Below are 24,457 nucleotides of genomic sequence, written 5' to 3'. Positions count from 1 at the left end.
TATGTGTTCGCGACATTGGTCATAGGACCAACTAGCCCCATGACAACCTCCTGTCAGATTCTCACTGTCACACCACCAGTGCTAAACCTGCCGGAGCTGTGGATTTCCTCCCTTCTATATTAACATAAGCTCAGCTATCGGTCTTCCTAGGTGCAGTTCAATAGTTGGTATGTGATAGTTAGCTATGTCGGAAGCCATAATGTTTGTAAATTGCTGCCCACCCTGCAGTGCAGAGCCCACTTCTTGGGTCCCCATCAAGTCACTGTTTCGTACAGTAATAACCAAATCAAAAAAGCCTTTTCCGAGGTCCCCATGGCAGAATGTGAGATGAATCATCTCTACAAGCGCACCTCATGTTCTGGATATACTGGAGGAGTGGGAGAATGGTGCTTGCTTTCAGGAGACCTCATCTTGACTGAGCCGGGGTTGCGGGGGGGGGGGGGGGGGGGGAGGGAGGGAAGGGGGAGGAGCGCGGGGTAAGTGTGCACAGTGCCCTGCAGGCCAGTGTCTGGCAACAGGTGTGATTGGAGATGTCAGTTAGAGCACACAAAAGAGATGGCCTAATTCTGCCCACATGACAGTTGCAGTTTCTCAAAAAGAGAGAGTTTTGACTGGCTTCTCCACCAGATTTCTGGTGCTCTCAAACAAAAGAGGAAGAATGTGGAAACTCTTGTAGCCCAAGAACCACCCAGTGACCTGCCTTTCTTAGCCTACTCAACCCTGACATCCATTCTGGTGAATCCTAAATAGTTGTACTTTTTTTTGGGGGGGGGGGGCTTAGTTTTCCTAAAGCACCTTAAAGAAAGTCATTATGTCCAAAGTAAAGTGCCTTGAGTGCGAAGTGGCACAATTTAAACACTGAACAGAAGGGACACGTTTTAAAATAAATCCTATTATTTAAAACATGACAAGAAACTAGGAAGAATTAATTAGACTCTCCAGGCTATAGTTGGGAGCTTCTAGACTGATCCATACAAAAGCATTCTCCCCTGCACCTTACTGTGAATAAACAGAATAATGACTTGATGTGCGTTATGAAACTCCTGCTACAGAAATCAAAGGGGTCAAAGTCTCCTTAATCATAGGCACAATAGAGACATATTGAGTCACCATGACCTCCCGCCCCCTCCAGAAAGTCTCCCAAATTGAGCTATGGCTGTTTGTGAAGTGGAAGGTGCATTAGTTGTACACATTCACCTGTCTACATTCACCTCTTTACTTACACAGGCCATTTAGAAACAGGTAGTTAATAGCAAATAAGGAAAAGCACAGCTATTGGCATTGCTGATTGGGCACCCACGCTTGTGCATAAGACGGATGTAACTGGGATGCTCTGTGTACTTCCTAGGTGCTTCAAGAGACTTTGTAAAGGATGTTATTTTGAAAGTAGAAATGAGATGCCGGGCAATTTTACTGTTAAAGTGAGTGTGCACGCATTTACTGGATGATGTCATGACTGCTTTAGCAGCTGTGTTGCTCCTTGTACTGTTGTTAAGACTACTGCAAACGGTCCTTCCCTGTATTCCACTTTGGGATAAAATTGATGCATTGTGTATGATCTGTATGAATGACAAAATGAGATTTGTGTTATCAAACCAAACGATGTGGTTTCTTTGACTATGTCATTTCTTTATTGTTTTAGTGTCTTGAATATTAGAAATATATGAAAATACATGTATGCATGCAATAACAATTGATAAAAAATAATCTCTGATTCTGAAAGAGAAGGGAAGGGTATGTGGGTACGTTTAGAGGAGAGAAAGGAAAGGAGAAATGGTGTAAGCATATTATTATCTCAATAATAAAAGAAAACTGAAAAAAATCATCTATGGAATTTGTGTAAGTCCTTAAAGACAGCTGTCCCTGAAAATCTCATGTCACTGCAAATGATTTTAAAAAGTTTTTCAAAGAGGGTGTTTCAGATGTCAAAACCTGGTTTTCTTTAATTTAAAGGAAAATACTAAATGCTTACCAGCTGTGGGGAGATTTAATTTAATCACAGTTAACTTTCTCCACTTACATGCTTATTGTCTGGTTTATTCTCATACTTTATTAGCCATTGTATGTGCTTAAAATTGTACTGATCGCAGTCATTTAGATAAACCATTTTAATTTTGCGCTAGTACTAACTTGTAAAGTTTAATGAGTTTTTATTTCTAAAGTATATATTAGTATAGCATTAGAAAGATAAATAATGATGTTTTAAATACTTTGTGTGTATGTGTATGTGCGTGTGTGTGCGTGCATGTGCGTGCGTGCGTGTGTGTGTGTGTGTGTGTGTGTGTGTGTGTGTTTGCCACTGCCTTAGTGTGGAGGTCAGAAGACAGCTTGTGGAGTCAGTTGTCTCTTTTCACCAAGTGGATCCTGGAGATGGAGCTGCAGGCTTTGTAACAATCACCCTTTATCCTCTGAGCCATATGGCTGGTCCAAGAGTTACTTTAGACATTATTATTATTATTATTATTATTATTATTATTATTATTATTTACATGTTGGGTCATAGCTGTTGTCAGCTTGGCCGACTTAAAAATACTTGCAAGGAAAATGAGGGCCAAAGCAGCCTGATTCAACTGTTGGGGCGGTCAGCACACATACACACACACACACACACACACACACACACACACCAAGGATGGTTTGTTCCCCAATATAATACCACCTATCGAAACTGCTGTCTGGGGTGAGACTTGCGGGCACTGACTTTTAAGGAGAAATTGTTGTACACACAGATTATCCACTCAGAGGAACTCGGTTGGTTGAACGAATGGAATGTGGCCTGTGACGTGAATAGTCACTCTTGGATGGTGAGGTACCTTTCCCCAAAGAAGTTTCTAAGTACAGTGTTATTTTCCTTCACCGTGAGGAAGGAACGTTCTGTTACTGCTTCCTCCTCACAGTGGAAACTTTTCAGGGCTCCAGCAGAAATTCCTGCAAAGCATGCTCATCCCGACTATCATGCGAAAGAGGGGAAAGTCCCGGGTGTCAGTTGAGCAATGGATGTTTAGTTATTGCCCTATATTGTTGGCTTAGACTATGTCACTGGGAAGGCAGAGGATTGATTTTTCAACCACGAGAAGAACAACATTTCAAGTACACGAATGCTTTCGCTGAGAAGGCCCCTGGATTGCTGCTTGCAAGGCCATGAATGCGTTGCAAAAGCTACCTGCCCAAAAGTACGCCAGTTTTCCTTCACTCAACACAAGTTTGTTAGAGCCAAGGCAGAACAGATGGCGGAGCAGTTTGGAGACGCGGAATGGCCTCAGTGGGTCAGTTATAACTACTTGGACTTTCACCTCAGTTTTCCCTTTTTGAACATAAACCTAGTGACTTCAGGGAGAGGCAGTTGATTGAAAAAAGGTCCCGGATGGGTGGTTGTCTGGCTCCACTCTTTTCCTCGTGGCATAACATTGTCCTTAAAGTCTTGGCTTTAGAAGAAGAGAATTTTAGTTTTGTTGGGCAATAGATGTGGCAATAGCCACTAAACATTCATAATGGTGCTCAGTTGCAGAGCTTATATAAGACGTAGACAGTATGAGGACTGTAGTCATGATTCCAATAAGTCACAAGTTCGAGGCCTGGTGCGTGCTGAAGCAGCCAGTGAAGGTGGGGTAAAGAGAGAGAGGGTGGTTGCCAGTCGCATACTCTTTCTCTTGTAATTTTTGGAGTTTTGCCCCTGGTTTTTGTTTTGTTTTATTTGTTTTGTTTTTGTTTTTTTTTAATCCCCTTGAAAGTATGAGAAGTTTAGAATTCCTTGAACGTTAATTCACGAAGACACTGCACGTTGTTTCTTCTGCAGCTTGCGCTCTTTCAGTAGGATGGTTAGGCAATGGGTGGAAGGCAGTGGTCATCATGGGGGAGCTGTGGTGGTGGAGAGCACAACTGTGCATAGAGCCCTTTGTCGTCTAGCAGACCTTCTCATGGGCAGTGGCTTCTGAGCCGAAGTTACGTACTGGCTTTTATGAAAAGAGAACTTCTGGGTACGCATACCCCATCGGCAGGGTACTCAACACGTCACACTCACCGGAAGTTCTAAGCCAGAGAAGGCACCCAGATCAGTTAAGAGTACCCTTACACAGGACAGATAATAGTTAATTAATACCCAGGCATTTGGAAATAAGACGTCAAACATGCCACGTTAGTGGCGTCATCCTTAACAGATAGAACAATTAAATCATTAAGTCGGTGTCTGCCTGAGGAAGCAGCTTGGCATAGCTGGGTACAGGTGCAGTGGTGCTCTAAGGAAAATAGTGTGTCTGTACATAAGGGAGGGATGCTTCTTCCATTCTCTGAGGTTCATTTGCACATACTCCTGGGCTGTCTTGTAGGATAAGCAGGATCTTGACATGCTCCCGGTTGTTCCTAACATGTGGGGCAAATAGGAATCATGACACAAAGATACAACAAACAGTGCAATCTAGGCTAAGTGGCCGTTGGTGCTCATGACAGATAAATCAGGCTTTGCACTTTTGTCTGGACGCTGCCTATCTAAGGCTCTGTCATTATCATCACTATTATTATTTTACAGCAAATGTGTCTGGTTGTCTGTTGGTTAGAGATGCCTGCTGGGGTGTCTAGAACTGCCTTTCTTTCTTATAGAACCTGTCTGTTTCTCTATGATCTGGTTGTGAAATAGAAGGATTTTTTTTTTTTTGTCATTTACTGAGAATGGAGAAAACAGCCATGTGTTTCTCTCTACTCAGCATAGGGAAGGGGTACTGGCGACCTTTACTCAGCCAGGAATGTGCCACATTTGTGACATAAAGGAGACTCGCCAGGCCAGAGGTCAAAAGAAACCACTTGTTTAGAGTTCAGAGTTCCTAGACAGATGTTTGAAAAACCTCCCCTGATTCTAAATTTGTCCCCAAATGACCGTGTCTATAAATAATTCCCCAATATGAAAACCACTGTGATAGCCTAGTGAATGCGTTAGATAAGGCACCACAGGAGTGGCCCTCAGTAGCCTTCACGGATAACTTCTGTGTTCTAGAAAAGGCAATACACCGAGCACCTATGGAATGCTATATCTTTGTAAGCGTAACAGTAAAAGGCACACGTGGAACTAAACTATGAATACCCCTGTGGAATGCTTATACTAAAATAAGTTGTCTATGATTTGGTGTTTTGGGGTGAAGTCCTCTTAATAAGAATTATTTGTTAACCTTCACTTTCTAGGTATACAGGGAAGTACCTGTTACTGTCTAGTAACAGGGAAAGGGGGTGACTCTGGTGCCATGCTATGGTCTATGACCTGTCCCGTGTTGTTCTCCAGGGAGACTTCCTCCTAGTGCTTATCCCTTCTCTCCTGCCGTCATGAAAGCAGACATGGCCAGGATGGTCTTCGTGCTTTCCAGGGGTGCAGCCTTTGGCTCATCATGGTGTCCTGAACCATCCCAGGGCGAGGAGGGAAGCAAGCGTGTTGCCTGGGTGCTCGGCATATCCAGCAACAGCACAGCTTCCTTAAGAGAGACAAGAATAGCTTTTTATTCCTCTCCCCAGCACTGTTTCCTCTGGACTTAACTGGTGGGCTCAGGCCGTGCGGAGTGTACTTACAACCACTTTTGTCTGTTTTCCATCAGTATGCCTAGCTGAGGGGATTGGTTTATAAAGATAAAAGATTTGTTTGGATGCAAGGTCTGGTAGATCCAGCCTACGGTCGGTTAGGTCAGCTATCTCTGCTGCTTTGAGCTTTTGGTGAGACAGCGAACACGGCTGGGGAGCAGGACAAGGCTGCTCAACTCAGGGTGAAGAAGCAGAAAGAGAAAGGAAGAAACTGGGGCCCCACAGTCTCCTTTGAGGATGCATTCCAAGTTATCTTAAAAATAAAATAAAATAAAACTCTTCCACCAGGCTCCACCTCTGAAAAGATCCGCCACCAGCCAACAGTGCCACTCTGAACAGGCTACTGTAAATACACAGACCTTTGAGGCTACTCAATGCTCACCTGGTAGGAAGTTTTGCGTCACTCCCTCCTCGTTCCCCAGGGCAGCTACTTTAATCTGGGTCTATTCTCAGGCTTAACTAGATTTTATTCATAATGAAAAGGATTACAGGTGTTAGTTACATAGAAACACATACACACACGCACACACTAACATCACATCACATCACAGATTTGGGCCTGCAGAGATGGCGCAGAGGTTAAGGGACCACTTGTTTTTGCCGAGGACTGGGATTCAATTCTCAGCGCTCACAAGGTGGCTCACAAACCTCTTCAGAACCAGGGAATATGACACCCTCTTGTGGCCTCGGCAGGCAGGAGGCCTGGATGTGGTAGATAGACTGGAGCTAGATTAAGGTATGATGGGGACTGTAGTTTAAAGCTGACACTAACATCTCCATGACACTGTTGAGGGCGTAGCTGCTTCAGACTGTGTAAGGATTTGTTAGCTATGCTATGCGGCTTACAGATACAAAGAAGGGTGGTCTAACCTTTGTACTGGTTGGTCTCCACCTTCTGAGATTTTTAAAGTCGTAGCATCCCAGCTGTGTATGTGGTAAGGAGAGGTCAAACACTTCGAGGGTTTTGTTCTATTTGGAAATTCCTGTGCCACAAAGGGAAGGCAATTGAGTTTGATTTGTTGGTTCGGGGTGGCAAAAAAATTTTTCTCCAGTGTTAAATTTGTGGTAAACATTTTATGTTTGAAAATTTAGAAAGTAAGTAAAAAGGTCTGATTAGGAAGAAGGAAATATGGTAGCAGCATATCTACTCCTGGCCGTGCTTGTAAGCTTGAAGTTGTTCACTTTCAAGCTATATTATATTAGAATGTAATATTTTGATGTTTTTAGTTCATTATTTTTGTTTTGATGTTTATTTGTTTTTATTTCATGTGCGTTGGTGTTTTGTCTGAACGTATATCTTTGCACCACTCGTGTGCAGTGTCAGGAGAGGCCAGATGAAAAATATACTTGAAGGCTGTGGTGCCACAAGGAGAGGAGTGTTGAGGACACAAGGGCAGGCAGACAGGGAGATGGGGAGAACTGGTGGGTGCCCTGGACAAACCTTGTAGTCTTTGTGTTAAGGTGCGTGTGCTAAGTTTATGTTCTGTTCAAGTCACAAGTGGACAGCGTGCCAGTCTCCTCTTCCTGCACTTCTTGATTGTTTGTGTCCTTACTCCAGGAGTAGGTGTGCTAGGTAAAGGGTCATTGGAGAGCTGGGAATGTCACGTGTCTTGAATTAGGTGCTGTGCACACAGGCATATGAATTTACTTGAGACATTTCTAAAGCCACACACTTAGATGTGTGTTCTTTTCTACATGGGCATTATACTGTAGAAACACTTCCAAGACCATCTGTCGTGCCCCTGTACTCACACCCACCTGGTGGACAAGGTAGATACAGTGTGGCCAATGGGATGATTCAGCATAGAAAGCTATTCACTTTGCGAGCTAGAAAACCTGAGTTCAACAACTGGAACATGTGTTGAGGTAGAAGAACAGAACCAACTATACAAACTTCTCCTTAGACCCCCCACCTACCCACCCACACATGTCGTGACACATTTACCCTGCTCCATACATAAAAAAAGAAAAAGAAAAAGAAAAACTATTAGACAAGTCACAATGTTCTTAGAAAGTTCACAAGCTCATATAGAGCGCTTGACATCAGAGTCAAAACAATGCAGCTGATTTTTCTTTTTGTAAATTCCACTGGGGGAAGCCTTGTATTTTGACAAGGCACTCAGCTACTACAAAAAAATCTGCAGGGAAACCATCCTCTCTGCAGGGACCCACAGCTCCCCTCCTTGCCTGTTCCCATGCAGCCTCGGCTCCCGTATGCAGAGGAACCGTGTTCAGATACACATGTAGAAATGAGCTTGAACATCAGTCCCGTGAGGCGAGACCACATATAACTCACAGAGTAAAACTACAGCATCCTGCCCATCCTGGGCAAGCTTCCTGAGCCCCTGTGCCTGCCCAGCCTTCGGAGCCCCGATTACACCTATCACAGCATGAAACCATAAGTTGTGCTGCTCTGTTAGCTGGCACAGTTTACTTTAATGAATTTTGGAAGAACCTTATATGTATATTTCATTTTTCACGACTGTTGACTCAACTAGCATGCATCAAGTTCTTCCCGCATACTGTTACACTTTTAACTATAGGTTACATAGAAAGTATAATCTCTGTCCCTAAAGACCCTAAAATCCAGACTTCATTCATTGCATTCCATTTCTGAAAGTGAAACTTGAGCCTGGTGTGGTTTGTGAATGCCTCCGCACTGTGGACAAGGGTAAAAGACCTGGATAAATTTGTCAAGTCTGCGTCCAAAATGTTGCCCACACCCTCACTGTGCAGAGCGCCTCACAGTTCTCACGTGGCCCGTGCCATGCTTTGCCTTATTTGATAAGAGCATCACAGTAGAGCAGCCGCAAGTTTCTATGTTCGGGTAGGACCAAATCAGTGCTGAGAATCTCTGTGCTCTGCTTGACAGTTCTCTGTTGACGTCAACGCTGTTTACTGTAAATTTAAGAGTTGCAAGAGGTATAATTTCAATTACTGCTGAGTGTCCCTTATCTGAATTTCTTGGAACCAGAACATTTTGACTTTGGAGTTTTTCAGAGGTGACGTATTTTCTTAGACTTCACCAATTGAGCAAATTGAATAAACAAAACAAAACCCAAAACCAAACCAAACCAAAACACAAAAACCCCCTCTAAAATACTTTGAAATCTAAAACTCTTTTGAGCATCATGTTGGAACTCAACACTCTTTGGATCTTTTCAAGTTTGGATGGCTGTTCCACCATCTTATTGTGACTGCAATTTACATTTACAGTAAAGTTGGTCTTTATTGTCAAAGCAGATCATCTTCTCAAATTTAATTCACACCAGGGGAAAAGAGAAAGACTGAAAAGAAAGCTTGTGCAGTCTTTCCTAGGAGGCCGTGTCCATCGTGAATGCCGATTTTAAGGCAGGAGATTTGCTATAGTGATGGACTGATGAGACAGACGGAGGCAATGGAAGAAGTTCCACACCTTCCATTTCTGCAGGTCTCTGAACCCTCAGGACTTCCCATATACAGTTCGTTGCTCAGCATGTCCAGCTGTTTCTCTTAGAAGGTCTGAATCTGGAGGTCTGAGAAAGGATTGGAGACTGGAGAGGGTATACCTTGATATTTTTTATATTTAAATTTATATTTTTTAAATTTATTCATTCTACATCCCGATTATAGCCCCCTCCCTCATCTCCTCCTGGTCTTACCCTCCCTCCCTCTTCCCCCGCTATGCTCTTCCCCTAGTCCTCAGAGAGGGGGAGCCCTGCTCCCCTACCAAGTAACCCCAACCTACCAAGTCTCATCAGGACTGCCTGCATCCTCTTCTTCTGTGGCCTGGTAAGGTCACCCTGCCAGGGGAAAGTGGTCAAAGAGCAGGCAACAGAGTCTGTGGCAGAGACAGCCCCTTCTCCCCTAACTAGGGGACCCATATGGAGACTGAGCTGCCATGGGCTACATATGGGGGGGAGGGGCTAGGTCCTCTCCATGCATGGCCCTTGTTTGCTATATCAGTCTCCACAGGTCACCCTGGACCCAAATTTGTCGGCTCTGTTGGTCTTCTTGTGGAGCCCCTGTCCCTTCCAGATCTTTCTATCCCTCCCACTTTTTGAAAGCAGGAGATTGTGATAGGAAAGGTGGGAAGAACAATCTAGAACCAAGCCCATTGTCACATGGGTCCCCATGGGAAATCGGTAAGTCATTGGCTGGCTTGAAAGGAAAGAAAATCCTCTGCCCTCTTCTTGTTTGTTTGTTTGTTTGTTTGTTTTAGCCTCTAGACAAAAAGTGAGAGATTTTTCTTTAAGACATACTCCCTGTCATCATTGTTGTCCGGCACCCTTAAGAGATCAGGGACAGGAGTTTGTAAAACTGTGAGCCAAAACAAGCCCTTTCTCTTAATAAGATGACCGTCTCAGCTATTTGTTATAGTCATAAGAGCTGGCAGACACACCCATAAAGCACGGTCATGCCAGGAGCAGGCAAGCAAATAGGAAATGGTTTCTAAGCTGTTGGAAAAGAAGGAACTCCTGGGAGAGAGGTGGGGTCTTCCTGGAGTATCCTCTTGGCACTCACCCTTTTCTTTGTTAAACAACTGATTAAGCTTTGCCCCTCCCCCCACCCCTACTATTCTCTTCCAGCTCTACATGGTGGTGAAGTATAAACCCAGAGTCCCCTGCGCGCTCAGGACTGGCACGTTTTGTTGCACACACACGTCTGAGTTTACTGCAGAGAGCCTAGCCATGTGGAGGGCAGAGGATCTCTTCTTCCTACTTCCAGGAAATGTAAAAAAGTAGGTTATGCCTCTGTGTGTCAGACGGCCTATAAACTCTCAAAGAATGAGGCTACACATGTGCTGCATTTCTTCAAAGCAGTGCTAACCCTTACACCCGCAACTACAGTGCCGAGATAATTAATAAGGAAAAGGTGGAGTTGCAAGACGTGTGTAATTGTGTAATTCCTCTGAAGTTTATCTCCCACCCCCCAATAGAAAAATAAAATTGGGTAAATAGGAAACAGGTGAATTATGTCTTTGTATGTTGTTTCTTTCATTACTACCATTTTAGATCTGGTCTCAAGGGGCCTTTTCTGGCTCCTTTTTTTACTTTGAGCCAGTGGCTTGGTAAATAACAGCAAAGAGATTTTCTATGTATTCGTTTTTTCAGTGTCAACTTTGTTTTTTGGGGGGAAGTACCTTGTTTTTATAGCAGCATGTATTTTCCCATTAAAAATCTCAGGTTGTCATTAAATAGGAATAGATGTTTATATGATCTGGTTTACGGGGGCTTGTGGGAATTTCAGCTTCTGCTTATATTTTATGCTGTTAACTGAAAGGTCATTGGAACACTTAGAATTCTACTCTAAACTTCAGAAATTTACAAGGTGATGTTTCCTGTGTTGACGGTGGGAAATGTTTGTGATTCATCTAGGAACAGAGCCGGTTGCATTTTGCCATATTCAAAGCAATAGGCAAGAGTCCTATCTGGGAGTGTCTGTGTGACAATCAGGGGAATTTGACAGCTTGGTAACCTTTCTACAGGTTAAAGAGCTCAAGCCGATGGTTTCTTCAGTAGAGGACTCAGTCGAATGAGTGTGTGTATCTTCATTATTGATTAATGTTAGCAAGAAGGCATGGTGTGAACCATGACAACAGGTAGAAGTCATGTCCAGAGGCCTGGGGTGAGTCTGAGACTAAGGATGTTCAGCCCCAAACTCCCAGTACTCCACTGTACAGAGCAGATGGCAGATGAGTGTGCTTACTGTATATGTTCACCACACTTATGTGTATGTCCCAAAGAAACTTCCATAGTCCTAAGTCACCTTTATTTACCAGTGAGCACTGACATATCCAGACCAACGCATGCCTAGGCCCCAATAACAGCACTTCATAAGTTTTCCCGTTGCCCTTCAGTCCACTTACCTTGTACTAGACAGAAAACAATCCAGTGCAAGGCCTTTTCCGAACATGCTCGAGCGTAGCAAGTGTCTTCGTGGGTATCCTTTTCAGAGAAATCATCTTTGAAGCCTGTGGATTTAAAAGTGATTTTAATGAAGTAATATTTGACTTATAACTGAATTGCTCCCTGTGACACACACACACATACACACACACACACACACACACACACACACACACACACACACACACACACATACACACACACTATAACTTCAGACAGCCGGGGAAGACATCAGCAGATAGAAAAGCCTGAGCACTTTCTGAAGTGTTCACCGTCATTCCGAGAGACATAATTCTGGTTTATAGATCTTAGTTCACGTAACTGATAGGAGGCTAGAGGAACATATGAACTTCAAGGTTCCCTTAGTAGTGAAAAGAAAACCACCTTTGCACAAAATATGGTAATGTGACTACAGGTGCAGGATAACAGATTGTAACTAAGACAAACCGTACACAGCCCATCAAAGAGTGTTTGGCTTTGGTTTGCCTTGGAGCTAAGTGGTAAACTGCCGTCTCAAGAAACCCTGTGAAGAACAAAGTCACCTAGCCATGAGTCGCAAGACTCAGCGATGTGGTGAACACTCAACAGTGATGATAGCAAGTGCCATCTTCTTTCCATCTGACTGCTGTATCTTTACTGAACACTTTCTTGAACACTTACTTACCAGCTACCTACATCCAAGGTATTACCACCAAGTTAAGACTGAAGGTGTCGTGTGGGACTGGATCTGTGAATCAGGGTAAACACTTGAGGAATATGGAGGTCCTGCTCAGTAGTTATCAGTGAGCGAGGTGCATTCTTTGTCTCATCCTCACCCCGGGGAATATTTGGTTAATATGTGAAGAAAGAGCCCTGTTACTAGCATCTAGAAGACAGACGCCAAGGATGCTGGGGAATATTCTTTAGTGGGGAGGACAGCCACCCCTACCAGGAATGGCCCTCGCTTGAAATGTCAGTCTTGTGGATGTGTAGTTTCCTGTGGCTAAGGCGGCCAAACCCAGCTCAGGCTTCCCCATCTACTTTAAGTAGGGCTCTGTGCTCCGTCTATCTCTGCTGCTCTGCAGTTAATCATTCCCTTGCTGGGTTCTGCATGTGCCCAGAAGTCCCACAGTCGGCGCGTAGCTTGGCATTCCTGTTCAGCTGCACTCCGGCCAACATTCCACCTCCACCTGCACCGGCTTGTTCCACCTGAAAGCTTACCAAGTGAAAGCAAGAGCCATGTGAGGATACTTTAATTATACCCACTCAGAAACCTGCTTACAGAGAGTTACTGGGGGCTCCCAAGCTGCCATTTAAAAGAAAACAAAACAAAAACAACAACACAGATTAAGCAGAAAACTTGGGCTTTTCTTCTTTCTTGGATTTGTCCGCCCCACCCTGACCCACCCCTCCTAGCAATTCAAGGGCACTACTTCTTAACAAAAATCTTCCAGAGTACCGGTTTCTCAGAGCCAGAAAAAAAAAAAAAATCTGGTTCGTTTGAGGCCAGCTTTTCTACAGAGAGGGCAGCTACTTTGTTCTGAAATCGGCAGCGGCCTGCCCAAGGGTGAAAGTAGATTTGGTATTACACAAGTGAGCAGAGCGTTGCTTCTCTCTCTCTGCTTCAGAGCACTTTAAAACAATGTTGTTTACGTGCATAGCCTGCAAAAAGAAAGGAAATTTCTCTTGCCGGGCAAAGGTCACTCCAGACATGGGTAGGGGCAGGCTGACCCAGCAACTTTCTGGGCGGTCGCCCTGCCTTTGGTCATACGTGAAGGGGTTGCCAGACCCCGGGAATACAGCCACACACCTGGTGAGTGTTCCCTTGGTGTTTGAGCAGACCAGCTGACCAAAGGTCCTCCTTGAGTTAGAGGCCACCTTGCAAAGCAAATTTGACAGGAGCAGGACTTCGGCGATACCTGCTCCTCCACTCCGCAGCTCACGTGCGTCACGAAGCTCAGGGATTTCCTGACTTCGGGGTCATTTGTGCTGATAACAGTAGCTGATGAGCAATCGGCGCACAGGAAATATTTGTGGAATGAGTAAGTTCATAATAAGATGGGATTCTTAGCCAGCTTTCTCATATAACAGATGTCCGTAGAGCATCTATAACTGCTAAAGAGAAAAGGTTGGCTAGTGATTCATTCGGCATCATCAGCTGCGCACCTCATACAGCCATTCTGACCCTGCAGAAGGAGCATGCAGATGAGCCGCGCAGCTGGCGTGGCACTCCGTAGTTCCGTGGCCAGCTTTTAAAGAATGTGTGTTGTATGTCTGTGTATGTGCTTGCTTCTGTGCATGTGTCTGTGTGCGTGTCTGCATGCGCGTGCGTGTGCACGTGTGTTGGTGAGTGCACACCTGAGGGCTCCTGCAAGGTCATGGTCTCACTGAACCCATAACGCAATGATTGACTGTGAGCCCCAGAGATTTGCTTTTTGTCTGCCTTCTTGCGCCCCCAGCAAGGATGATAGCCCCAAAAACCTAGGCTGCCCTCAAACCCACAGTCTTTCTGCATCTGCATCTTGAGCATTTTCTATCAACTTTCACTATCTCAATCAGCTGTGCCCAGTTTTCCTAGCGCCCTTACGGCACTGCTTAAGTTTTAAGTACCACAAAAACAAACAAACAAACAAAACAACAACAACAACAAAAAAAACCTGTATCATTCCCAGTATGGAAAACGAGAAGTGTCAATAAATGATGCCATTAGAGTTCCCAACAGAACTGCTAGTTTGAAAATAAGGAGCTGGAGAGATGGCTCAGTCAGTAAAGCGCTCACCACACAAGAATGAAGACCTGAGTTCAATCCCTAACACTCACATAAAAAGCCCAAAGGAATAGTTCCTGTTGTAACCCCAGTCTGATGACGCAGAGATGGGCAGATTGCTGAGCCTCACTGGCCAGCTTGCTTGTCTACTTCATAGTTTCCAAGACCCAGAGAGAAACTCTGTCTCAAAGAAATACCCTGGACTATTCTTGCAGACCCACACCCCAAACTAAGCTCTAATCTCCATAAGCACATGTGTGCACGCACACACTAGCACAAACATGCTTACACCCACACATAGCACATACATACAACAAAATAAGTCATTTACAACGTTTAACATCACAGAGACAACATGTCTGCTTGCCGTATAGTATTAGTTATTAATCTAGCAATATGTGTTATCTAACTGTTCCTCTGTATGAATTAATAAATTTTAGCAATTAAAGATTAAGAATATTCTTAATTAGTTAGATATAGTTTAACCAAATTTAATGTGACTGTCTCTCACTACATACCTGACTAGACTTCTCTCGAGCTTGTATGGTTTTCCCAATAGAAGACCTTGGTTTTTGTTACCTGTAAAACTAAGTATGTCTACCTATGATGGCTGTGTACCTTCCACCTCTGAGTCTAGGGGATTCATTGAGGTTGTACAGAGTGGGCCAGGCATAGAGAAAATACTTATAAACACTAACTATTTATTGTTGCTCCCGTGTGGTTTCTGGGTCATTGAAGATGGTAGTGGCCATGAGCCACATGTGCTGGCTTTGGGGCACTTAAATGTGGTTAGTTCAAATTAATTTGTGCTGTAAGCTAGGGACTGTCTATAGCTCAGTAGTAGAATCTGTGGCTAGCATTTGTAAAGCACTGCTGACTTCTCCCACCCTCAAAATAAAAAACGCCAAAAAGGATTTTTGAGACGGCATCTCAATATGTAGCCTTGGCTGGCCTAGAACTCACTATACAGATCAGATTACCCTCAAACTCACAGAGAACTTCCTGTCTACTTTCTGAAGGCTAGGCTTCAAGGTGTGTGCCCTTGTGATGGGCAAGGACAATTTTGTTAAGTCTTATGTATTTTAAGTGAAAATTGTGAGGAGTAATTGAGTTGATAACACAAAATAAAAATTAGCACCATCTACTTCTCTTTTACTATTGTGGCTGCTAGAAACTTCAGGCTATCAGCATGATTTCCCCTTATATTTATTTCTACTGCGAGTAGAATGCCAACTATGTTGTAGGGACACTTGTCTTGTGGGTGCCGGAAATGGGTTGCATTTGTTAGATATCACAGGTTTCCTGTCTCCTCTGCTTCCAGTTCTTGGCCTTTAAGCCTGAATATTTTACACGTTGGGCTTTCTTTCAGTGGCAGATTGGCATCAGCAGAGGGAAAAGAATAAGTGTCTAGGTCAATATAATTTTCTTTTGCTTTCTGACACTCTGCTCTTGGCCAGAGGATGTGCTACATAATCATAATTAACTACTCAAAATGGGCTGAGATCTAATTACCTGTCCTTCAGAAAGCCTTCTAAGGAAGGATCATTGAGCGTGTCTATGGGCCATGCCTTTTGGCGTTGAGGTTCACTCGGCAAAAACGGTGTTTGGCTTGGTGCATCTTAAATCAATGAATCCCAGATCAGCTTCTTAGGCACAGGAGGATGCTGACAGATGTTTTTGAAAAGGAAGCAGCTGGTAGTCTAGTGTCTGGAGTGCACACCACGGATGTGATTAGCGCATTGTTCATTTCTTCTACAAATTCTGAAAAGGGCTTAGGAGAAAGGCACTCACCTTCTATGAGCTAAGCCCTGGGTTCCATTCCCAGCACCAAGGGATTAAAAGATGCTGTTCCCATCTGAATGTTCCACAGAAGTTTTTCAAAATATACCCAGTAGGTGCTCCTGCTGCACCGGGCTTGTGGAACATCACTTCAGAAACTCTCAAATACGGGTTCATTCACCTGACCACTGTCTTACTGGGGCAAGGCAGTTCAAGCATTTCTTCTTGAAATGCTTATATGATAATTTTGTCAGTTGCCATTGGTGAAAGAGATTATTGATAAATATGCTTCTCTAAAAAGCTTGCAGGGTTCCCAGCGCAGAGTGAAAATTCAGGGAAGAATGAATTTGAAGGCAGTCTCAGCTGACCCGGGTTAAGCTTTTCCCTTCCACGTTAATGTGTTTGTATTGTCCTTGTTCAACCTGAGGCAAAGACCTATAGGCAACTCAGGACTGCTGAGAGTAGGAGAAAATATCCTCCCCAGGGAAGAGCGCAGGGAGTTGTTATCCAATATCTGATGGTCAGCCTGAAAACCTACACGTTCAAAGAGCATACAGATTGGGAAGGTTACATTTATGTATTTAGGAATATGTATACGTGTATACATACATGAATCTAACAACAATTAATTTGAAAAATATGCTATGAATTTGAAAGAGAGCAAGAGAGGATATGTGAAAGGGCTCAGATTGAGCAAAAGGAAGGAGAAATGATGTGACTATATTGTAATCTTTTAAAAAAAAAAGAAAAAAATTTTAAATCAAAAGCTTTAAATGCTTAGCATTAGAAAAATTTGCTAGCACGCGCTGGGTCCTGGATAAGCATAAAAATATAAGGGGACAAAGAATATAGTTGCTATGCTTTTTAATAAAACTGCACATAGTCTTAGTGTATTCGGTGCTATTAGAAAAATCAAGTGCCTCATCTAGATATCTAACATAAATTGTACAAGATCTGACTTTATACTTATTTGAGACCAGTCTTCTTGCTAATAATTAGGACAACTTAGAAAAGTTACAGGTAGGATAAATTCATTTTGAGCGAGTCCTGAGTCAATAAGAATGCATAAAACAAAGCGAAGAGGAGACTGGAAAATGGCTTAGTGGGTCGGAGTGCTTACTGCACACGTGAAGGAGGGCTTGCTGTGCACATGTGGGGAATCTGAGTTCAAATCCCCTATTCAGGCAAGGCTGTACAGGCCTGTGATCCCACCATTGGGAGAAGGGGACAGGACACGCAGTGTTCCCAGCCCTGCTGGCATAGCCAAAATGGATAGCTTCCAGTTCAGTGTAAGATCCTGTGACACGGCTGTAAGATTGAGAGTGAGGAAGAAAAACACGCGAAACCTTGCTGTGGTTTCTGCATTTACTTGCATACTGAGATACAGCTGTACCTTCCTGGGCATGTACCAAACACACGTATCACACACACACACACATACACACACACACTAACATAGCATAAAGTAAAATGCTAAGTACTTTTAGGTGGAAAATACATTATGTGCACTTGGTTCATGCTTTTCCTTTTAAAATACTATAATCAAGACCACACGAATCTATGTTCTCTGCCATTTCAGTCATCTTTAGAAAAATAATCAAATAAAAAATCCCCAATATATGCATAGTAAGCTAAAGAAATAGTTATGTGAAGAGCAGAAAATCCTGAGTTCTAGTGAGTGTTTTACCTCGTCATCTTAACCTTCTCTTGTGGACATTTTATAACTGTACTGTATATTAGTACACCAGCACATGTTTGTTGTGTTTATTACAGTCAAATAACTACTTTGAAAGGATATTGTCTTTTGGTGTTTTGTCTTTGGTTTGGTTTGGTAACAGAGATGATTACCAAAAACATGCTACGTGCTCCAGTCCAGCCCCTGGCTTTTCAATCAATAATGGCAAAGTTAAAATTAAGTTGTTTTTAATGTTTTTGTTTTACCTCATACCACATTCTGGGACAAGTTGTGCTAGTAAGTGACAGGTATGTATTGAGTTCTGTGGAAAAGCCTGAGCCAGAACCATGGTCCTGTGTGGGATGTGGGCTTTACAGAGTTATAAAGTAGTAGAGATGTTTGTGAAGTTTAGGTAAACACAGCTGGGACTGTCCCGTGGCCTTTGGGTGACCTTTTATATCACCACACTTTACCTTGGGGGACGCACGGGTGCCTCTAGTTTAGTGTGGTAGGAATTCCATGATATTTTTTTTAAAGGGGAGAGGTTTGCCTGTTTGTTCTTTTTCATTAACATGCTCATGTGAGCCAGTGGGTGGGAGTGTTCAGAGGCTGCTGGGTCTTATGCTGTGTGACCTTGGTAAGGGTTAACCTTGCAAAGAGTGTACGGTACTATTTGGCTGTTGAGACCGGTTAAGCATGCATCCGCAGCACAGACACCATGCCATGATTCTACGCGCCATGATTCATGGCATGAGTGGATAATGGACTCCAACTTTAAACAGGGATTAAAGGAAATGGAGCAGCTCAGAAGACACGTTCTTCCTTTGAATGACTAAGAATTTAAACAGCTTAGAACGCTGACGGCTGTAAGAGGGCGATGGGTCCCGTCTAGCTTAATTCTCACTAAGGACAGCCTTGTGGAGAAACTGCGTTTTAGCAAACGGAAACACAAACACTTTGAAGTCCCCGAGCCTATTCCTAAATAAGATGTCCACTCCTTAAAAACCAACAGAAATGCGATGACGGGCCTTCAGTATGCATCCTCAACAGCAGGAAGTACTCCCGCCTCGCGGGGGCAATGCAAAGTTACAAGGCACACACGAATGCAAGATAGTTCCATCCACATTGTCAGTGGTTATACCCTGTCCATGCAGTGAATGAAGGAACAATGTTCATGGATTTCTCTCTGGAAAGCTCACTCTAGAGAAACCTCCTGTAGGAAGTACAGAAATAGAATTCGAGAACAACCTGAAAGATGGTTTTCTCTTGCCCTTCTGTATTTCCTTACAAAGCCACCAAACGGAAATGCGAAAGTCTAAGGGACTTAGCTGTCCTTGCCTTTCTGCTATGCCTTGTGTTAGGTGGCTTTTCCATGCAGAACTCTTGCTTGTATCAGCCATTAAGTGTCTAGGGAGCATGAAATGTGATACTTCAGTAATTCAGTTTGACAGTTGGAGATTAGGTGTTCCCTAGTCAGAGGCCCCCTCACTTTCTCCTTCCCTGCCTTAGCTCCCAGCCAGAATCCATCCGTCTGCTTCTTGCATTTTTCACCATGCTTGTTCACTGTGGTCCTTCCAGGGGCTGCTGATGGAGGCCTGTGAGCAGTAATGTTATGGGGACGTCTGGCCCAGCCCTGCTTAGCGACAGACCAAGAGACGACCGAGACATTATTTATAGAGTGATAAACTCAAGAAAAATGTGGACTTGCTTACACATTACAGATAGAATACATTCTCTAAGAGTAGCTCAAGATATAGAATTTGGTCTTTTTTTTTTTTTTTTACTGAGACCTCACGTCCATCCCCACATTCGTTTGCAAACTGCTTCAAGAATTAGCGCCACTTCCCACCCTCAGATTGGGCTCCCACTGGCGAACTCCTCTCCTTGGTTGCTCTTTCTTTTAAAAATTATTTTTAGTTATGCAAAATAGGCATAACATGAAATTCTGTGGCATGACATCTAGTCACATTGCTGTGCGGCTGTCACCAACCACTATTGAGTTCTAGAACCCGCCTCGTTTTATCGGCCTGAAGGAAACGCTATGCACTCCTTCCATAGCAATCACCTCCACGTCAGTGACCTAGCTAGACCTCATATACACAGTACCATACAGTCTTGTCCTGGTTTGGTTTTTGGTGACTGGATTGTTTGTTTCAAAATATTCTCAAGTTTTATTCTGGCTGTAAGGCAGAGTAAAATTTCAGTGGGTATTTTCCCAACATTTTGTTTGTTCTTACTACATCTTGCCATCCTCAATTTCCGTTTGTTTTGACTGCTGCCGTATTTGCCACAGCACTTGGCATATGCTTTCTCCTTTGAAACCCCAATCTAAGCAATCCTTTCCTTAGCTTCAACCATGAGCAGCTTCCGCATACCTGTGGGTCAGAAGCCCCGTCTCTGCTCTGCTTCTCTCCCAGCCAGGCCTCCCTCGTACCTGCCCCTCAGATGCCATTCCTGCTCATTGTTCACAGGCAGCCCTTGAGTTTCTATAGCTCCCTGATGGGCGCTTTGCTGCCGTCACATAGCATTGAGGATTCAGTTTCCCTATCTGGCAAACTGTATGGATTCCGTCATTCACAGATGAAATTTCTTCTCACGGAAACCGCCCCCCCCCGCAAACAAAGAACAAACAGAACCAGGATTTAAGGTGCTGCTCCCTTCCCAGGTAGAATCACACATCAGCCTTCTGTAGTGTTTTAGCATGACTATGCTGGGATGTGACCGGACCTGGTGGAGAAGGATCCATGACCCCATGGAGGAGGAGGAGAAGGAGGAGGAGGGGGAGGGGGAGGAGGAGGAGGAGGGGGAGGGGGAGGAGGAGGAGGAGAAGAGATGTGGTTGGGGCCTGGTAGAGAAAGGAAGGGAGGGAAGAAGCTGGTGAAAGGAAGGGAGTCCCCCCACTCCTGGTGAGGTGTCCCAGGAGCTCTGAGCCACTACCATGAGGCCAAGATGGTAGAGGCTCTGTTCTGAAGAAGCAGAAGGCTAGAGCTTGGACATATCTTGCCTCGTCTTGCTTCACCTAAGCAGTGCGCTTCTCCGTGATTTCAGACAACGTGGTGAATGGCAGAAGAAAACAGAAAAGGGCTGGATTCTTAGCCCCAATCCTCTCCTCCCTACCTAAGCGTCTGGAAATCACTCCCTTCAGACATAGTACAGTTGTGCTTTTGGAGAAAAGATTGTTATTGTAGCTCTCTGATTCTTAGAGGAGTATTCGCTTTCCTCCGGTCGGGGAGAAAAATGCAGCCCAGCGCACATTCTTTGTGGCAGACTGTTTTAATTATTACCAGTTTCATGTGTGTGCTCTGCTTATTTAAGGAAAATCCCTGTGGCTCCTTGATATGCCTCAGTGTCACAACCTCATATATGGATAAATAAGACCTCACAGTATGATTTCTGAGCAAGGGACTGGGAGACATCCTTACCCACTGGAAAGGGACACTATATATCTTGAGCAGAAAGACAAAGTACACAGTTGAAATCACTTATTTCCCAAAGCAATTTGTGAGCACAGTGCAAAGGGAAGTGGCTGGCCTGTGGGCATATTGTGCTTTTTGGAGTTCCCTGGGAGCAAATTACAGTCATTGTGTAGCTTGGTGTCCTTGGCGTCCGTGTTTTCCATCTTTGATTGCCATGTTTTCCGTTCTCGGGATTTTCACAAACGAGCTATGGAGCAGTACCCATTTCACAGGTCCTCTGAAGTTAGGCTGATTTCCCCTCGGAAACAGAACAGCTCTCTTGGCTCGGGAGCAGGGCATAGAATGGAGTGAAAGATCAGAGCTTAGGGCTGACCCAGGGGCCCTGCACACTGGGCCCAGGGATCCACCGGGACTACCTCTTTTCTGACAAACCTGGGAGATATGAGCATTATGCAGATGCCTGAGAGCCCTGGCCAGGGCCAAAAACCAAAAACCAAAACCAAACAAACAAAAAAAAATTGTAATTAAAATGTGATGGTCAGAAAACTGAGCATTGTAAGCTGTCTTGGTGGGCCAGGCCAGTTCCTCCTCTTTGGGGTGAGGCTTTCCTGGGTGGAAATTTGCTTCTCAGCCTTCCTTTTGAGATACTAAGTTACTTTTGATGAACTGAAATGTTTTTTCCCCCTCTATACAACTTGCCTAGCTGATCCTCTCTGCTCCCTTTATTTTTTTCTCCTCTGATCTGCTTTGCAATTAATTGTTACAGTTTTTTTTTTCTATTTTGCAGGGATGGGTATTTTTTTGAGATTTTGTTGTGGTGGGTTTTGTTTTATGTGTGTGTGTGTGTGTGTGTGTGTGTGTGTGTGTGTGTGTGTGTGTGTGTGTGTGTGTGTATTTGAGACAAGATCTCCCCGTGTAGCCCTGCCTGGCCTGGAACTTCAAGATTCACCTATTGCTTCCCAAGTGCTAGGACTGAAGACGTGAGCCCAACCGCAATGGATGGATTTTTGGTTGAAGCTGCCTAACATAATTCCTGAGGGGAGGAGATAGCAAAAATTCATTCTCTCAGTTATTAAAAGTTTTTGCTTTCTCCAGCTTACAAAAACCTCAGCTTCCTTCTCCTCCTCTTTCCCTGCCCATAGGATCTTGCCCGTGCATGTCAAGAGTTGTGGAACATGGGAGATGCCAGCCATGTCTGCCTACCCAGCTGCCTCTTCTTGTTTGTTGGGCCCTGCCCCCACCTCCTTTCTAAAAAGTGGAGTTGACTAAAGATTTCCCCTGACACCTAGCATTGAGGCCCCTTTGTGCCGGTCCCCTTCACAGGGCCTCTTTCTCAGGTTCTCTTTGGAAAGGAACTTGTGTTTCAGCCCTCAGTTCTCAACCTTGGGTGACCATAACAGGACAGAGAAGATTAAAAAAAAACAAAACAACTTTATATTGAAGGAGCTGGCCACGGAGGAATGGCCTTTCCTCAGCTGGGCATTGATAAGCAAAATAAACAAAGTCTGCAAGCCCTGGCCTGTGCCTATCCTCCGTATTCACTTAAGAAACTAAGCCCGCTCACATGGTGCAGACGTCTTCCCCCGGCCTGCCAGTGATTCTCAATTGCAGAACTGGTGTGTTCATAGGGTCACAGGAGATCAGGCAGGAAGAATAATGCTGAGGAAAAGATAGGTCAAGTCTTCACCCCTCAAGGAATTTTTGCTGGAGAACAAAATATTTTCAAGTGCCTGTTTTCATCTGCCTGTTACTCCATAAACTCCCAGCTCCAAGTAGCTGCTTTTCCATCTATCTGTTTCAAAACTGGGAAAAGCTTCTGGTCTGTGAGGCATATAATCTGTGTGCTATTTTCCCAAACCTGGACTTCAATAAAACTGTACTTCCCACCAATCTGCAACTCCTGGTTTGTTTCTGTAAAGGCAGCAACAGCTAATAGGACCCCCAGGCCCTGGTACCTAGTAGGGCCCCCAGGCACAGATAGCATGACCTTTAAGCAAGTTTCTCAGAGTCTCAAATCTTCTGTATTCCCTTTGGAATGTGCAACATGGGCTTAAGTTTGCCTAGAAAGTGCCCCTTGAGTGAGGATCAGAAACCACTCCTTGGACAACAAGAAAGTTGGTGTTGGTTCAAGCCAGAGTGGCATAAATCTAGGTAGTGGTGGCTTCAGTTCCATCAGGCCAGCAGTTGCTAAGCACCCACTTTCTCCTGATGCACCTACACAGTTCAGGGTTTTAGAAACAGAGAAGTCTTTTGATTGCTGCTGGTGGGTCAGGGAGCATGGGGCTCCGAGCAGGCACATGCCAATCCTGTATCTGATTCCTAAAAGGGAGGCAACCCTTCTGGTGCACACAGCTCTGCATCAAGTGTGACCGTGAGAGACTTACGTGGGAAACTGAGGACGCTGCTCTTGAGGCCTAGGGCTCCACGGGCACAGTGGAAGGCTGCCTGGGATCGAAGGAGGCAGGGCACTTCCTTGGGCCTGTTCTAGACTGTTTGTAGAACCCGCTAAACCTGTTCGCACATTTTCAAGTTGCCCTTGTGCACGTGCAGCACTCTGACGGTGTTCTGAGGATGGTCCTCATGTTCAGGGTATGCCCACATCACACCCTCCTTGGCCTTTCTCCAAGTGGCAGCTCTTCCATCTGTCTCAGGTGCCTCCCTCAGCTCCAGGAAGAGGGCGTGACTGTCCTTTGCCTTCCTTGCTCCCACCTAGATAGAGCACCGCACCAGGGCAGCCAGAGCAGGCTCCAAAGCCACACTTCTCCACCATGACTGAACTTTGGAATTTCACAGTGATCCTTAAAATACTCCTCAAATGACCCCCCCCCCCAGAAGCTGTGATTCTGTGAGAAGTGCTTTGGAATGGAACCTTAGACCTTTGCAGAGCTCGCCTTAAATGTGATTCCGAGCATGTGACTAGCAACTTAAACTCTTCAGATTATTACTTGTATAAAGTTAAAACTGAACATACCTGGGATCCCAATGATAGCTCAGTGTGAGCCACTTTCTATAACTGGATGTAACACATCATACGCACAATGGTGCCTTTGAACTTTTTCTCAAAACCGCATGACATATGAGCCGTTCCTCAAATGCCATGTCTTCTAACTTCCCCTCACACCTTGCCCTCCACTTTCCCACCCGACCCCCTCTCTCAGGCAACAGAACCAATGTCATCCACACCTTGGAACTGACCACTTCATTTGCTCAGCGGTACTTTTCTCTTCTCGGTTTGTTCTCCCCAGTTTCATCAGGATGTTTCATCCACTTTCTCTGCTTACCAAGGGTACCCAAAGTGAGCAGACATGTGGTGCTGGGTGAAAGAAGTGTGAATCTCCAGGCCTCTATTTGTTCTCACTGTATAAAAAAGCCTTGGCTTGGCAGAGTCCCTGAA

The 24,457-nt window shown here is 44.5% G+C and overlaps 1 protein-coding gene and 2 long non-coding RNA genes across 4 annotated transcripts in view; 2 read left to right on the top strand and 1 right to left on the bottom strand.

Annotated features, from left to right (window-relative positions):
* EGFR (epidermal growth factor receptor) overlaps positions 1–24,457 on the top strand; it is a 176,920-nt gene that overhangs the window by 5,113 nt on the left and 147,350 nt on the right. The window lies entirely within an intron of this gene.
* On the bottom strand, positions 501–11,496 carry LOC311606204. 2 transcript variants are annotated; one of them, XR_014782260.1, is made up of 3 exons: positions 11,408–11,496; positions 9,287–9,341; positions 501–9,092 (listed from the first exon to the last, which is right to left on the bottom strand). It is a non-coding gene; the product is annotated as an uncharacterized lncRNA (long non-coding RNA). The 2 variants fall into 2 exon arrangements; XR_014782261.1 differs by having other exon boundaries at positions 501–9,074.
* LOC311606207 lies at positions 13,409–22,953 on the top strand. The gene is made up of 2 exons (XR_014782264.1): positions 13,409–13,468; positions 22,206–22,953. It is a non-coding gene; the product is annotated as an uncharacterized lncRNA (long non-coding RNA).

The sequence above is a fragment of the Acomys minous genome (assembly GCF_964271855.1).
Source record: "Acomys minous genome assembly, chromosome: 10".
NCBI classification, from domain to species: domain Eukaryota; kingdom Metazoa; phylum Chordata; class Mammalia; order Rodentia; family Muridae; genus Acomys; species Acomys minous.
The sequence above is the reverse complement of the archived record's forward strand: the minus strand, read 5'-3'. Positions and strand labels throughout refer to the sequence as shown.